Raw genomic sequence first — 14,165 nt, forward strand, 5'->3', positions numbered from 1 at the left:
ACACTTTTTTTTTTTACTCTCTACAGAGTGTATAACAGAACTTTCCCTCAAAGTTAATGCAATAGAAATATGACAGTCCTGACAGAGCACAAGAAAACTACTAGGAGGGTAAAACCAAGGCTTGCACATAGAATCATCTTAGAATAGTCATCTAGTCCAACATCCCTGCAACAGAAGACACCTTGCACATGGTGCCAGATTGTTCAAGAAAGCAGAAAGGTCTTGGCCCCATGGTCCTGACCCAGTACCACTGAGAAGAGGAAGCATCCAGGAAGCCCAGGAGTGCGGAGTAGCCAATACCTCTGTTCCTTGTAGTAGCCCCTTGTGCTGTTCACGATCTTTTATTCCTTACAGAGGCCCCCTTCTCCATCCCAGCCATCTTCAAACCTTTCATAACTGTTTTTTCTACATAGTTTCTTCCCTCTTAAACTGTTCTCCCTTAGAGCCCTGTCCGGCAAACACACCCACAAGCACAGACTTCCATTTACACACCAAACCCCTTTTGATGTGAACAATAGGTAATTTTACACTGCTGTGTTAATCCTAGTAACCTGGAGGGCAGCACTGGAGCCTCATAGCCTGCTACAATCCAATGCAGAGGAACACTTGTCAGGGTAAAAAAAGGTTAGAAAGAGATTTTTCTTCAGGAGAAGAATTTTCTAATAGGGGAAAACACCCCACAAATGTTGCCTTCCCATTCCAGCCAGGGAGTTTTCTATTTCCAGAACACCAGGATTCAGACTGCATCACCAGATAGAAACTGGGGAAAGTAAAATACCTTCTGCATAGCATCCTTCTTCACTTCTGAACTGCCACATGATTTTATGTACTATTAGAGGAGCTGCTACCTGCTATGTCAGAAGTGCTTATGCTTCAATATATATAAACATACATTTAAACAGTGAGGCCAGGCCTTGATAAGTGATTTAACTCCATGTACTTCTAAAATGACATGTTTCAAAATGGCCAAATAAGAGGATTCAGAAGCAGTCTGATACTGAAAAGCTTTGGCAGTTCAAGTATATGGGGATGAGGGAAATGACATTTTCAAATTTCAACAATTTAGAGCGCTAAGTATTAAGGATATAACCAAAAAAGTTCTTTGCTGGTATATATGTTAGCAGGCCAAAGTGGATCACTACAGTGAAGAGCTAGTAACAGGGTTCCAGCATCCCCACTTTAGGCATTTAAGGGCTAAGTCCTAAGTTGGGCCTAGTTTTAGTCTGGTCACACAGACTAGACACCTATTGACAGTTCAATTACTTAAGTTGCACTCCCAGAGCACATAGATTAATTTAACCTCATCAAAAAGGAAGACTAGTCACAGCCTTCAAGTAGGTCTGGGATGCAAACAGTGTGGGGACAGTCACACCATTCACCTCAGAAGTCTTCTCCTGATCCAAATCAAAAGCAAATGGAAAAGTAGCTCTAGACACCTTGCATTTACACAATACTTTGAGATGGCAATAGCCAATATAGAAGATTAAAAAAAGAAAATCACAAGTACCCTCAGAGTTCCCATAACTGAAAACCCTTTCAAGATCCATATTAAGCCACCAGGAAAAAGCAGAAGTATATTAGAAATGTCCTAAAGCAATGAGGTTGTTTCCATGGGCTCCAATATTCATTACAGATTTGCCAGGTTGGTGCTCTAAAAACTAACAATCCTTTGATGAAGGGCTGACACAAACTTATCAGAAGTCAGCTGCTTTCCACAGGGTTTTAGTAGTGCCACAGCAGCGTGTGGAAGCCTGGGTTTGTCAGGATAACAAGCAGCAGATCTCAGTGTCACAGCCTCCTTTCCAGGCCAGGATGAGGATGCAAGGGAGGAGGAGATAGGGAAGGAACCAGGACTAGCCTGTGAGCATCCTAACTGAACCACAGGGAAGGTTACAACCCCACAGCAAGGGCGTTAGGGCAGCCGGATGGAGCCATTTCACCAAGAGCAAGAAGCTGCCCAGCTTGGTAGCAGAACAGCCCCAGCAATGCCCATGCCAGGCTTTGGGTCCTCTTACTGGTTTCCAGAAGCAGGGAGGGTTTTCTCTGCTTCTTCACTAGTGCAGCCAGCTGCAGCTCACACCAGTAACATCTGACTGATCTTTCAACACGAACAGCGCAAGAAACCTTCCCAAAGAAAACCACCATCTGCCCAGCAATCATTTTAAATTTAACCCGAACAGCTATTTCTGCAAACAAACCTCCCACTTGCCCTGCCAGGCCTCTCGGCTGGGCGAGGCAGCAGTAGCGGAAACGAGATCCTTCTCCCACCTCATGCTGGCTGCCCACAAAAACAAAGCCTGCAAAAGGGGGACAACGAGTTTCCTGACACACACCCCGGAGACAAACTCAGCGTCCAGTTACTGCAGGTGGGGTGGGTTTTTTTTTTTTTTAAGGACTGCCACACTCGAGTGCCTGCAGCACAAGGGCAACGGCACAGGTGGCAGCCGGTGCCCCTGCGCTGTTTGTCACTGCACGAACACGTGCACCGCTCCCTGACTGGGAAGGACAGGCTGCCATCCCGCTCGAGCTCCGCCATGCCCGCCCCTGCCAGAGGGACCACGGCCCCCCCCACGGCTCACCCAGTGCCGCCACCCCACTCCCTTCCCCTCTCCCCCGAGGTCCCACACTGCCTGCTTGCATCTCAGGCACCCTTGCCCCTCCATCTGCTTTCATCTCTTCTAGAAGAATGCGCTTGTTTTCCTTACAAATCTGTTTTTCACGCAAGGAAAATGAACGCCATTTGTAACCAGGACGGATTCTTCGCAGGCCAGAGCTCAGAGGGTGCACGCACGCAGCGAGAGGCAACTCTCACGCGGCTGTAGCTTGCATACGCAAGTCCAGAGGCATTGGCTCGCCTTAAAAATGAACCCGACCCACAATTAGTGGCTGATCTAAGAAAAGAAAAAAATAGTCTCCTTGTCTAAAAGCAAAGCTTTACTTACTGAATTACCCTGCTGTGACTATGCAAGCACCTTGGCTGTTGTAATGGTTCATCTTTTTTAATGATATGAGAGGGGACTGACTCTGAAGGCTCCAAAATCCTTCATTCTTGTACCAAGATATTTTTTATGCATTATTTACATCCAAGAAGTCTCCCCCTTAAACAAAGACACATATGCTTCATTTCCCTTTTTCTTTAATTCAAAGCTTCTTTAACTACAGCTGCAAGACAAAATGTAAATACAACATTAAAAAGTACGATTTATAATATTGAATAACTGACAGTGGAAAAACTAACAATTTTTAGTTTATGAAAGATGCTCTCTTCCTCTTATGCTGCTTTTTGAATTAGGAGATGTTTCACTTCCAAATCCACTTAAGATACAAAGTCTACTGAACTGAGACATTATAATCATATTTGCTGATTGCTTTAGTAATTGTCTCCTGCAATCTTCTAAACCAGTTATTAGACTCCCCCAGGCCGTGTCCAGGACAGAAAAAGATGACATGAGCATCCAACAATTATTTTTTCAGTCCAGCTATACTCACATCCCACATCCACTCATATTTAGGTCTCAACACACCATAGGCTGCTATTGCTATGCAACACAAAAAAGATTATGACCTTAAGGAGCTAAGACTGCTTTTTTAGCTCTTTACATCATCATGAGACAGAGGTCCACAAAACTGTGCATCCATAGGAAGAAAACAGAAACTAAGCAAAGGTTCACAAACCATCACTCTAAGGAGAGCTGGGCAAGCTGCCTTTCATTAAGGCTACAGAAAACAGGACTTTCCTTTTCCAAACCACTATCCTTCCTCTCTGGACTGATCACAGACAGCTGACTTCGATAAGGCCTTGAGGTGGAAGATTCCCCCCCACCAAGAACTGCAGGTTTAATCCCTGTTCTTGCCTCCCAGCTCCTCCTCAAACCCTACAGAACAGCTCAGCATTGGAAGCTGCGTTGCAGAGGCATACCATGTTCTCAGGGGTATACCTCCTCCGGAAAAACAAGGCCAAAATTTACCTCCTCTCCCTCTACTAGGAAAATAAGGTTGAGAAAGGATGTTTTCAGTTGATAAAGATAGTCCTTATATTTGTTGCATGCATTTGCAAGGTAAGTTAGCCATAGAGGGTTTGCCTTCAAAGCTGTAGTGTTAGCAAGTTTGGGTGGTTTTTCGTGCATGTTTTATTTGTTTGTTGTATTAAAGGGACTTAGTTCAAAAATCTTTGCAAAGAAATTCCAGGATTTGCTGCAATACAATAAAATCAACCAACATTATGGTCTGTTATTCCCCAGGATAGATAGGTTAATAGCTCAATAACTAGACAATTAGATTGGACAGAAAACCTGGCTTGGAAGGGTGAGTAATATCCTTTAAGATTTGTGAGTAATATCCTTTGAGATTTCTTACCATGTTACCCTCAATTTTGTAAGCTTCCTTAGTTAAAACTGGCAGATACTGCTAATTCTCAGGACCTTGTTCTCTGCCCTTGTAGATGACCCCTATTAACTAGTCTAATAGGATGGTGTTCTAAACATTTCTCAGTTGTGACAGAAAGCAACTTCTTAGGTCTCTCTATATTGTAGCATATATTAGCATGATAGTTAAATCTTAATTAGATCTTGTTCTTGTTGATTTACTAGTGTGCTGGTTGTGGCTGGGATAGAGTTAAATTTCTTCATAGTAGCTAGTATGAGGCCATGTTTTGGATTCATGCTCAAAACATTGTTGATAGAGATGTTTTCGTTATTGCTGAGCAGTGCTTACACAGTCAAGGCCTTTTCTGCTTCTCACTCCCCTCCCTGAGCAAGCAGGCTGGGGGTACACAAGAGGCTGGGAGGGGACACAGCTGGGACAGCTGACCAAAGGCATGTTCCATACCATACGGCATCATGCTCACAGCATGTAAGGGTGGGGGAAGAAAGAACAGGGAAGGCTTTTGGAGTTACAGCATTTGTCTTCCCAAGTAACCATTATGCATGATGGATTACTCCTCTGATTCTCTCCCCATCCCACCTGGGAGAGTGAGCAAGTGACTGTGTGGGGCTTAGTTGCTGGCTGGGGAAGGTGGTCAGATGCCAGCTTCTGGGGGGTTGAAGCCAGCTTTTATAGATTAAAACTACAGCTCAATCAAAGTTTTTCTTTATTGTATTTTGTGATTTCCCCCCCTCATATAGGAGGGAAACAACACAACCCAGATTTGAGCAGGACCAACACAAGCAACATTGGCCACTTCTCCTACAGGAAGAGTTGTCCAGGGGTTCACATCCCTCTCCCTGGTCAAAATGCAGCACCCCAGGGTCACATCTAAAACAGTACAAAACAAAGCACAGATCTAGAGGCATAAGAAGAATTGTGCTAGTAGTAAGGACTGCTAATAACAAGGAGTACTGAACATTGAAATAAGTTATTAGTAAAGAGGGAATTAAATATCCATTACAGATTACTTTTAAAAATAAGTAATGCAAACAGTGGCTAGGATTGGTATGGTGACAGACTGACAACCACTTGATATTCCTGTCTAGACTTCCGTTTCCCCTGTCAGGGGACAGGGAAACAGAACTCTTTCTCTGTGGTTCCCTCCCTCTTGCTCTCTGGGAGGAAGTACCTGGCAGTCATTTCTACAGCCACAACACATAGCAGGGGACAATGCCAGAGAGCCCTTCTCAGCAGATAAGACCACCTTGGAGGGCAGATACAAGGGTACAGGGCACCTCCACAGCTCCGCTTGCCAGACTCTGAATTGTGTCAGGTTTTTCCTTGTTATTCCTTCCCCCAGGAGCTTGGCCTAATCCACCTCCAGCAGTCTGTCTCACACCCACTCTTGGTCAGAGTTTAGCAAGCACTATGGACTGTCATAGGAATTTACTAGAAGGGCAGAAGGAAATAATAAATTGGCCCCAAAACACACAAAAAAGTGCATCTTCATGGCTCACCAGTGAAATAGCTTCTGTCAGGGCAAGAGGCAATTGCTCTTCTGCGTGCCAAGGTCAGCATCAGCAGCCATTTGTGTATTTGTTTTGCATCAGTGGGGCTCAGCAATTAGCACTTTGCACTGCTGTTTAGTTACAGAAAAATGAATGATTGTCATTTCACTCCCAGCACTAGGCACTGGCAGAGCGCAGAATTCAGCCTGCAGTGGAGTCAGGGATGTTCCTGGCATTGAGATCATTGTGGGTATTTTTTTTCCTCATGGTTTAGCTTTGCCACATAATTGCCAGATATCATGTAGATTGCTCAGTAGCTGATGGAATAACCTAGGCAACAGAACAGGAGGTACCCTCTGCTTGCCTTTTTTTTTTAAATAAGGAAAAAAATTACCGCAGTGTGACCATCCCCATTTATGCAGTGGGGTGTGGAGGAGGAGAGAATGTCCCACCACTGAGAATAGCTTTTAAGTATACACCATGCATTCATTAGCTTTGTTTACCCAGGAAAAGAGTCATGTAAGTTAGCAGTAGTGTAACTGGACAGTTAATACAAATATATTCTTTAGTTCAAAGCCCAACAAAAAGAAGTAAAAAAATAATGGTTCATACCGAGAGGTTATTTTTCCAGCAAAATAGAAAGCCTGACAAGAGGTTGTTCTCATTTTTCTGACTATTTACTACTCATTTGTAAGCTTTTACTTTTCTTAAGCACAGGCCAACTTTTACCCAAACTGTGTCTGTCCAAAACAGTCAACTTTTCCATTTTATAATGAAAAATGTTTTCATTGTAAACATAGCTCAATTTTAAGAAACAAGGAAATCAAACATGTTAATGTTTTCTCTATTTTTCTGACACCATCTTAAAGGAAGTAATTTCCAGTTAAACTTTCAGCTTGCTGGAAGCCAGATGACCAGAGCCCTGGGCAAGGGCAACAGATGATGCTCAGAAGTCAGGAGACTGAGCAGAGATGTCACTAGCTGTAGTGGTGTTGCTGGAAGAGCAGCCTTTGCAGCTGCCAGTGACCCCTCTCTGCCCAGCACACCTCAGTGCCCAATCTGCCAGGCCAGCCGTGGCCACCATGCCAGAGCTACAGCCCTGCCAGAGCTACAGCCTTGCCAGCTGCATCGTGGGATTCCCTTCCCACACACCATCTGTCCTGCATGCTGGCACCACAGGCCACCCCACAGCCATGCCCAGTGGCTTTTTCAGACCTCCTGCCACACACATTTAGGTTAATCTCACACAGCAAATTAGCTACAAACCTAACACAAGAGCCCTGGAGTCCAATCAGCTTTACTTATCTTCAGCAGTCCAGAGTTTGAAAGCATAAGCACAAGCTCAAGGAATGCAGGGTCCTGCACTTGGGTCAGGGCAAGCCCCAGTATCAATCCAGGCTGGGGGATGAAGGGATTGAGAGCAGCCCTACAGAGAAGGACTTGGGGGTACTGGTGGATGAAAAGCTGGACATGAGCCGGCAACGTGTGCTCACAGCCCAGAAGGCCAACTGTCTCCTGGGCTGCACCCAAAGCAGCGTGGCCAGCAGGGCGAGGGAGGGGATTCTGCCCCTCTACTCCACTCTGGTGAGACCCCACCTGAAGTCCTGCAACCAGCTCTAGAGCCCTCAGCACAGGAGAGACATGGACCTATTAGAGACTGTTCAGAGGAGGCCACCACAATGATCAGAGATGGAACACCTCTCCTGCAAGAACAAGCTGAGAGAGTTGGGGTTGTTCAGCCTGAAGAAGAGAAGGCTCCAGGGACACCTTATTCCAGCCTTCCAGTACTTAAAGGAAGCCTGTAAGAAAGATGAGGACAGACTTTTTAAGAGGGTCTGTAGCAATAGGACAAGGGATAATTATTTTAAACTAAGAGGGCAGATTTCAACTAGATAGGAGGACATTTTTCACACTGAGGGCAGTGAAACCCTGGCCCAGGTTGCCCAGAGAGGTGGTAGATGCCCCACCCCAGAAACATTCCGGGTCAGGTTGGACAGGGCTCTGAGCAACCTGCTCTAGTTGAAGATGTCCCTGCTCACTGCAGGAGGGTTGGACTAGATGACCTTTAATGGTCCCTTCCAACCCAAACTATTCTATGACTATAAATTTGGTTCCTCTAGAAACAGATCACAACCCATACCCAATCTCAGCAGAGACTGTTCAAGCATCCCATTATAACTCTGCTGGCGTACATTGCTCCTCTCTTGCAGTCCCCGCACCACTTCCAAGGCAAGAAAAAGCAATTATGTAAATAGCCATTTACATTCAGCTGTCAACTAGAAGGCAAATACATACCCCTTAGCAATGAAATGTTGCCTCTTTCCAAGACCTCACCTACAACTCTCATTCTTTATGGACAGCTAGCTTTAATAAATATACTGCAAGCAGCTAAAAACCATGATCTTTGGTCTACAGCCAGATTAGATGCTCAGTGTTCAGTACAAGTAAGAACTTACAAAAATTCAAAGGAACAGAACTTGAGGGAGTTTATTACAATATTAACTGTCCAGAAAAAAGATACTCAGTCACCACAGCTCAGATTTTTCTATTAAAACTATCATCCTAATGCATCTCCGGGATCACAAATTAATGTAGAACTAAATTTTCTAGTTTGATATATTCAAATGTAGAAATTACAAATAATTACTGAAGCAGAGCAAATATCAACTCTAGAATACGTAAGGAAGAATTAAGCCTTTCTGACCTCACTAATTACAGACAAAAACCTAAACATTAACAAGATAGATATTTAAAAAAAAAAATCAAGAACACAGTGCTGCCTATTAGCTTTAATTCTTAAACTGAAATGTTCAATGAGTCTGATATAATGTAATCTTAAATATTACGCAAGGCTTCCCCCCCGCCTCAAATTCACAGCTTTGTTTAGTATCTTTCACAATTTTTTACTGTACTTTAAAATTCAATAACTGAAAGGTCACTTCCTGAGCAGGACAGAATTTTGGCTATCATTAAACTTCTCAGGGCTCCAGGTGCATGTTCAGATCAGCGAGCTGTGACCTTACACATTCAAAGCTCAAGAGCTCTGTGTTACAGGGTTTTTGTAGTAAAGAGAAGCAGAGTAAGTCAGTCACTTTTAGGGTTTCTTGTTGGCAGCTTTACTGGCTGCACATGAATGCAGGAAGACTTTCTAAGATAGGACAATTAAGAAAACAAACTCCTCTCTATCCGGTTTCAGTCTCTCCAGCAAGTCTCAAAGGTCTGAATAGTGTTCTTCAGTATAACCTAAACCTCAACAAGGTCCTTCCTTAGGATTTTTAAATGAAGACACAGAATTTCAACATTATTTTAAAAGAAGTCAGCAACCTGCCAGCACAATGGGTCACTGACTTTTCAAAACCCTTTCTCCCTGAAATAAGGGAGAATGTAAGACATGACAGAAGGGTTTTGCAGGGTCAAGCAGCTTCTAGGAAAAATGCCAGATAAAATTAGACAGGAAGAGATTCAGCAGCTCTACAATTTATAACCATTAAAATGCAATATATTATGTAGAACTTTATTCATCACAAGGAGATGATTAGGAAGGGAAATTGCAACTTCTTCCCTAGTCAAACACATTGAGATAGTTAGCTGAAACTTTCCAGTAGAACAGTATTGTTTTGGAAATATTCCCTTTCCTCCCTCCCTGCCTCAAGACAAACAAGTTAAACCACTGTATAGGAAAAGTTTCTGAAATCCATCCAGAAGTTATTTAAAAGATTTCAGAGAGGTTTTCAGGTAGAGATTTACACTTTGCCTTCATTCTATGATGCAAGATGTACGAAAGTACAGTATCTTCTATAAAGCACAAGTAGCACTATGATACACCTTGTATCGTTAAAAAGCTTTGGTTTGAGAAAATTTGTTCCATGAAAAAGTTTCTCCCTTTTCTATTACTCAAAAAATTCTAAGCAGCTCTTATACTGACTAGATTCCCTATTTCCCACATACCCAACACCTACAATGATTAAGTATATTTTATATTTATTCTAGCTTGCTAATTAAACAACTTTCTCACATCTGAAGGCACAAAGCCAGCAATAGTCCTTTCTGTGCTTTGCAGCAGGGAGGCAGCATAACCCACTAAACCTGACCACGATTTGAAAGAATGATCTCGCTTAGACCCTAGACCAGACTTGAAGACATCCTTTGCTGCACGTTTACACAGCCTACAAGTGCTGTATTTCTGTATGTTGATTATTTTGAAAGCAACCAAGGAAAATGCTTGAGCTCCCCACTCCAGACACATACTAGGCTCTGTGCAGGCATAGAAGCAAGGACAGTGTTCATCACTCAACTTTCACTTGAAAAACTAAGAGACAATAATCCTTGGCCAGCAGCAGTTAATGGCAGTAAGCTGGTTACAGAAAATAGTATTTTTCATGCTGCTTTGCAAAAGAAGAAACAGGAAGGGCATTGGTATGATCATCCTGACAGAGAAATAAATGAGGAATAAGGAACTGAGGGAATTAATCTAAATGTGAAGTTTCTTGCATGATCAGGAAAAGCCAGTACTTTATCTTAACATTCAGTCCATAGTCCCAGATTGTTTCTAAATAAGTTCTTTGGTGTAGAAATGACCATAGATGTTGAAACTGTTCACCCAAGATTAATAATCTTTTTTGTTGGTCAAAATAAAAATGTACTTTTATTTTTAGTCTGAATAAATTGTACTGACAGTGAAACAGAGTGGACGTTTTCCCCATCAAATAGGATGCTCCAATCCTAGCAGGAATTAGTACTTGGAAAACCCTTACATCATACTGCTCAGGAGGTTCGGGCAGCCTTGAACTCTGGGCCACAAAGTTGGGGGGTAGCGAGGAGAGTGCAGGAAACAGTAGAACATTGTCCCACATTTTAAAGAAGTTAAATCTTTGAGAAATATTCTACTCACAGGGAGGAAAAAACACACCTTTTACTGTATCATCATGTTGAATGCTTTTTTTTAACTGACCATACTGTAAAAGATGTTTTCTACTGACATTTGACAGAAGAGATAATTTTATGATTAAAGGAAAAAGTCAGTAAATTGCTTTGCTATTCCTTTGCAGACAATATCTTTCTGTCATTCAGCGAGCCATTTTCCATTATCACTACCACTGTAGCGTGGAATCTTTTTTACTCCCTTGCAAAGAATATTCATCATTTATAGATAACCTCTCAGTTGTTTCTCCTCATCTCTTACTAAGAAGATACCCTCCAAATCCCCATTTGTCTTGGGATTCATGAAAGTTTCACGTCATTCTTTCTTGGCCAGGAAGACAGCTGTTCACTTTCCGCATCTAAGTGACAGGGGCTGAGGAAAGCTCCTCCTGAAGTGAGGTTTCCAGAGTTCTTCAGCTCTAGCCTTTTAAACTAGGCTCTACCCATGATGTATTTCATAGTGTCAACCACTTTGGTTCAAGTGGTTTTTTCGTAGGAAAAGGAATATTGAGCTAGAGAACCATTTTCTTCCTACTACAGGAATGCCCTCAAAAGACTTTCTATTCAGTCCCTTCCCCTCTGAGCCTATAAGACCATTTTTTAATTGCACTTTCCTTTTCCCATCTTCCCTGAGGGCTCCCTTCCCCCAGGTTTCCCTGACTTTCGGATTAAAACTTAAAAGGTGTTTTGAGGATAATCTTTTATCATAGAAACACTGCTCTTTTCCAGTATTATGTCTTATTCCAAGTAGTGGATTGAGAGTTTGGACTTATTTCCACCCTTGCTACTGACATCATATGGTACTTAAATGGTGATGAACTAGATAAATTTACAATCACTCTAGCCTGATACAGAAAGTTAATACTTTCCTACTACTACCCTCTGTAAAGTAGTACAGTAAAATACTGATGGTCTGTGCCAGGTACCATTTGGACCTGAATGCAGCCCTTCCCTAATTTTGTCTTACAACATTGAAAATGTGCCTACACAGTGGTCACAGCAAACCTCATTAGACAAGTCATTAGGTGAAGCAGTTATGTTGAAGATTTGTCCTTCCTTTGCTGAACTCATCTTGCCAAAGATCTTTCACATTTCAGCTTGTAAAAAAAACCACACCAGCTGTTTCACATTTCCCAGAGTCCCTCCATGAGGAAGCTAAATGTGGCTGTCTCTTCACAGAGGAGGATCTTAACATTTTAGCAGTTGCTTGTAACAAACTAGAGTGTTTTGTGGAGTACTAAACTCCCAGTGGCAGGTAGTACGTGTTCAAAGCAGACATAGCATTACACCTACTGGTATATGACCCACACCCCCAGCAAGCCTTGTTTGGGAAAAATCTGAGCGCAGGAGTTTGCGTTGCCATCCTCTGTTTAAGAGCTCTTGATAATCTTACTTCCATGACCATTTGCCTTTTGAAACTATCTGTATTTCTGGCCTTCAAAACACATTCTATGCAACACAATTACATTGCCAAAACTGCCAAAGCTGTTTGCATTCAGACCTTCTGCATTATTTCATTTGGCCTTCAACTTCTTGTCCTGACAGAATATAATTCACAGATATCTTTCCTCAATGACAATATTTAATTCCAAGCCCATCACTATACACATACAGTTAGGGGAACATTCTTCCCTGCGTTCATTACTTCGCTTTTACTAATATAGAATTATTTTGCCACTTTCTTGTTCACAAGCTCAGGATAGTGAAATCCTTCTGCAACAGTTTAATTTTATCTCCTTTGTACCAATTCTCAATTCCCTCTTTACGCACCCCTTCGCCATGTTATGAACATATAGCTTCCCCCATCGCTCAAACTGATTTTTTTTTTTTGAACCATCTTTTGCTTACACCAACATGGGTGATAGCCCAGTTACTACAAAAACCTCTCGCTGAAACTAACCATATGTTTTTTTCCGGAAACTGGTTACACCACATTATCCTGATCATTTTGCTTCATACATTCATTGGCTTGTATAAAATCTAAGAGTTGTAACTTCTCCTTGAAAGAACACATTAAAATCAACAGATATACATTTTGATAACAAGTAGCAGCTCTTTTCCACTAGCTTGTGTTTTTAAAACTACAATCAATAGTTCAATAATTATGGATTTTCTTTTAGAAATCTTGATCAATCATCTCCCATATAGGCACTTGCCACTCACCCTCATTTTAGAGTGTTATTGGTTCCTTTTTGGGAAGGGAGGAGTAAACCATCTTTCCAGTAAAAGGAGCCTGTTTTTTGCAGTGCCAGTAAGAACAGCCTGCTCTTTATCAAATTACAGAAACCTGTGTGGGAGGAGGAAAAACCAAAAAATAAGGAGAGGGCACAGTAAATTAAAAATAGTTAAGGATGCATGCCATAGAAAGAAAAGAAACACAGGTTTAAGTGATCTCCTTGTACTTTGATGCGGTTAGTGTAGAAATCTACTGTTATGTTTTGGGTTTCTGATGTATTTTCCTGGGCTAGTTCTGGCTCTGTTGCTTGACTAGGAGACAGCTATTTGCCTGTTTGTGCTGCTCCAGAAAGGATTGGCAGGCTCCACACTGTTTCCAGAAAAAATAAAAAAAAGATAAATATATCATCATGTCCTTGTAGCACTCATAACAAAGATAAGGAGTTTTAAACAGAGTCAACCTCTAAGCCCTGGCAGAGTAAGCATCCAGCTCAGCTCCAGCTACCAGGCTGTGACAGGAAGATTGAGCGCTGCTACTGTGATAGAGCAAGACCCTAATACCCTTAGGCCCATTATCAGCACAAACCTACATCCAAATGCGTTATCACAGGTTACTTTTAGTTTCTTTTTCTCTCATTTTATATGCTTTTTCCAATGCCTGACTAAAGTTCTAAAATGGTGATTAAGCTATTTGAACAGCAATGGAAGTCGTTAAGCCAAGGTTGATAAGGTGCTGTTGGTATCAGAAACTGGGTCAGCTACTGAAGAGATCTGGGATCCACCCAAAGAGAAACAGGATGTTTTATGTGAGATATAGAGAAGATGACACCTCTTACAAACAATCCCACCACAGTTCCCATATGCTACAATATCATCCCTAGGAAAAGAAATACACTAAATTAGTAAGTTGTTCCCTGGGTACAATTCTTACCAGCTATCCATTAGAAACAAATATATTTTTTTAACTTTTTAAGCACATTAATCCTTGCAAAGAACAAAGCTAAAATTATAGTATCTGTATTAGCTATAGGAGTAAGTAAGGGTAAAGTCATTGTTCGGTTGTAGTTAACTGGACAATTGCAAATGGGACAAATCCAGAACCTCAGGTCTGAGCCTGGTCACTGCTGTCTTCTTGCTATCTTCCACACCACTTTTAAAAGTACGAATTCTGTTATCCTCAGATAACCTGAATATCTC

This window comes from Phaethon aethereus, assembly GCF_964289735.1.
Source record: "Phaethon aethereus genome assembly, chromosome: 7".
Classification (NCBI taxonomy): domain Eukaryota; kingdom Metazoa; phylum Chordata; class Aves; order Phaethontiformes; family Phaethontidae; genus Phaethon; species Phaethon aethereus.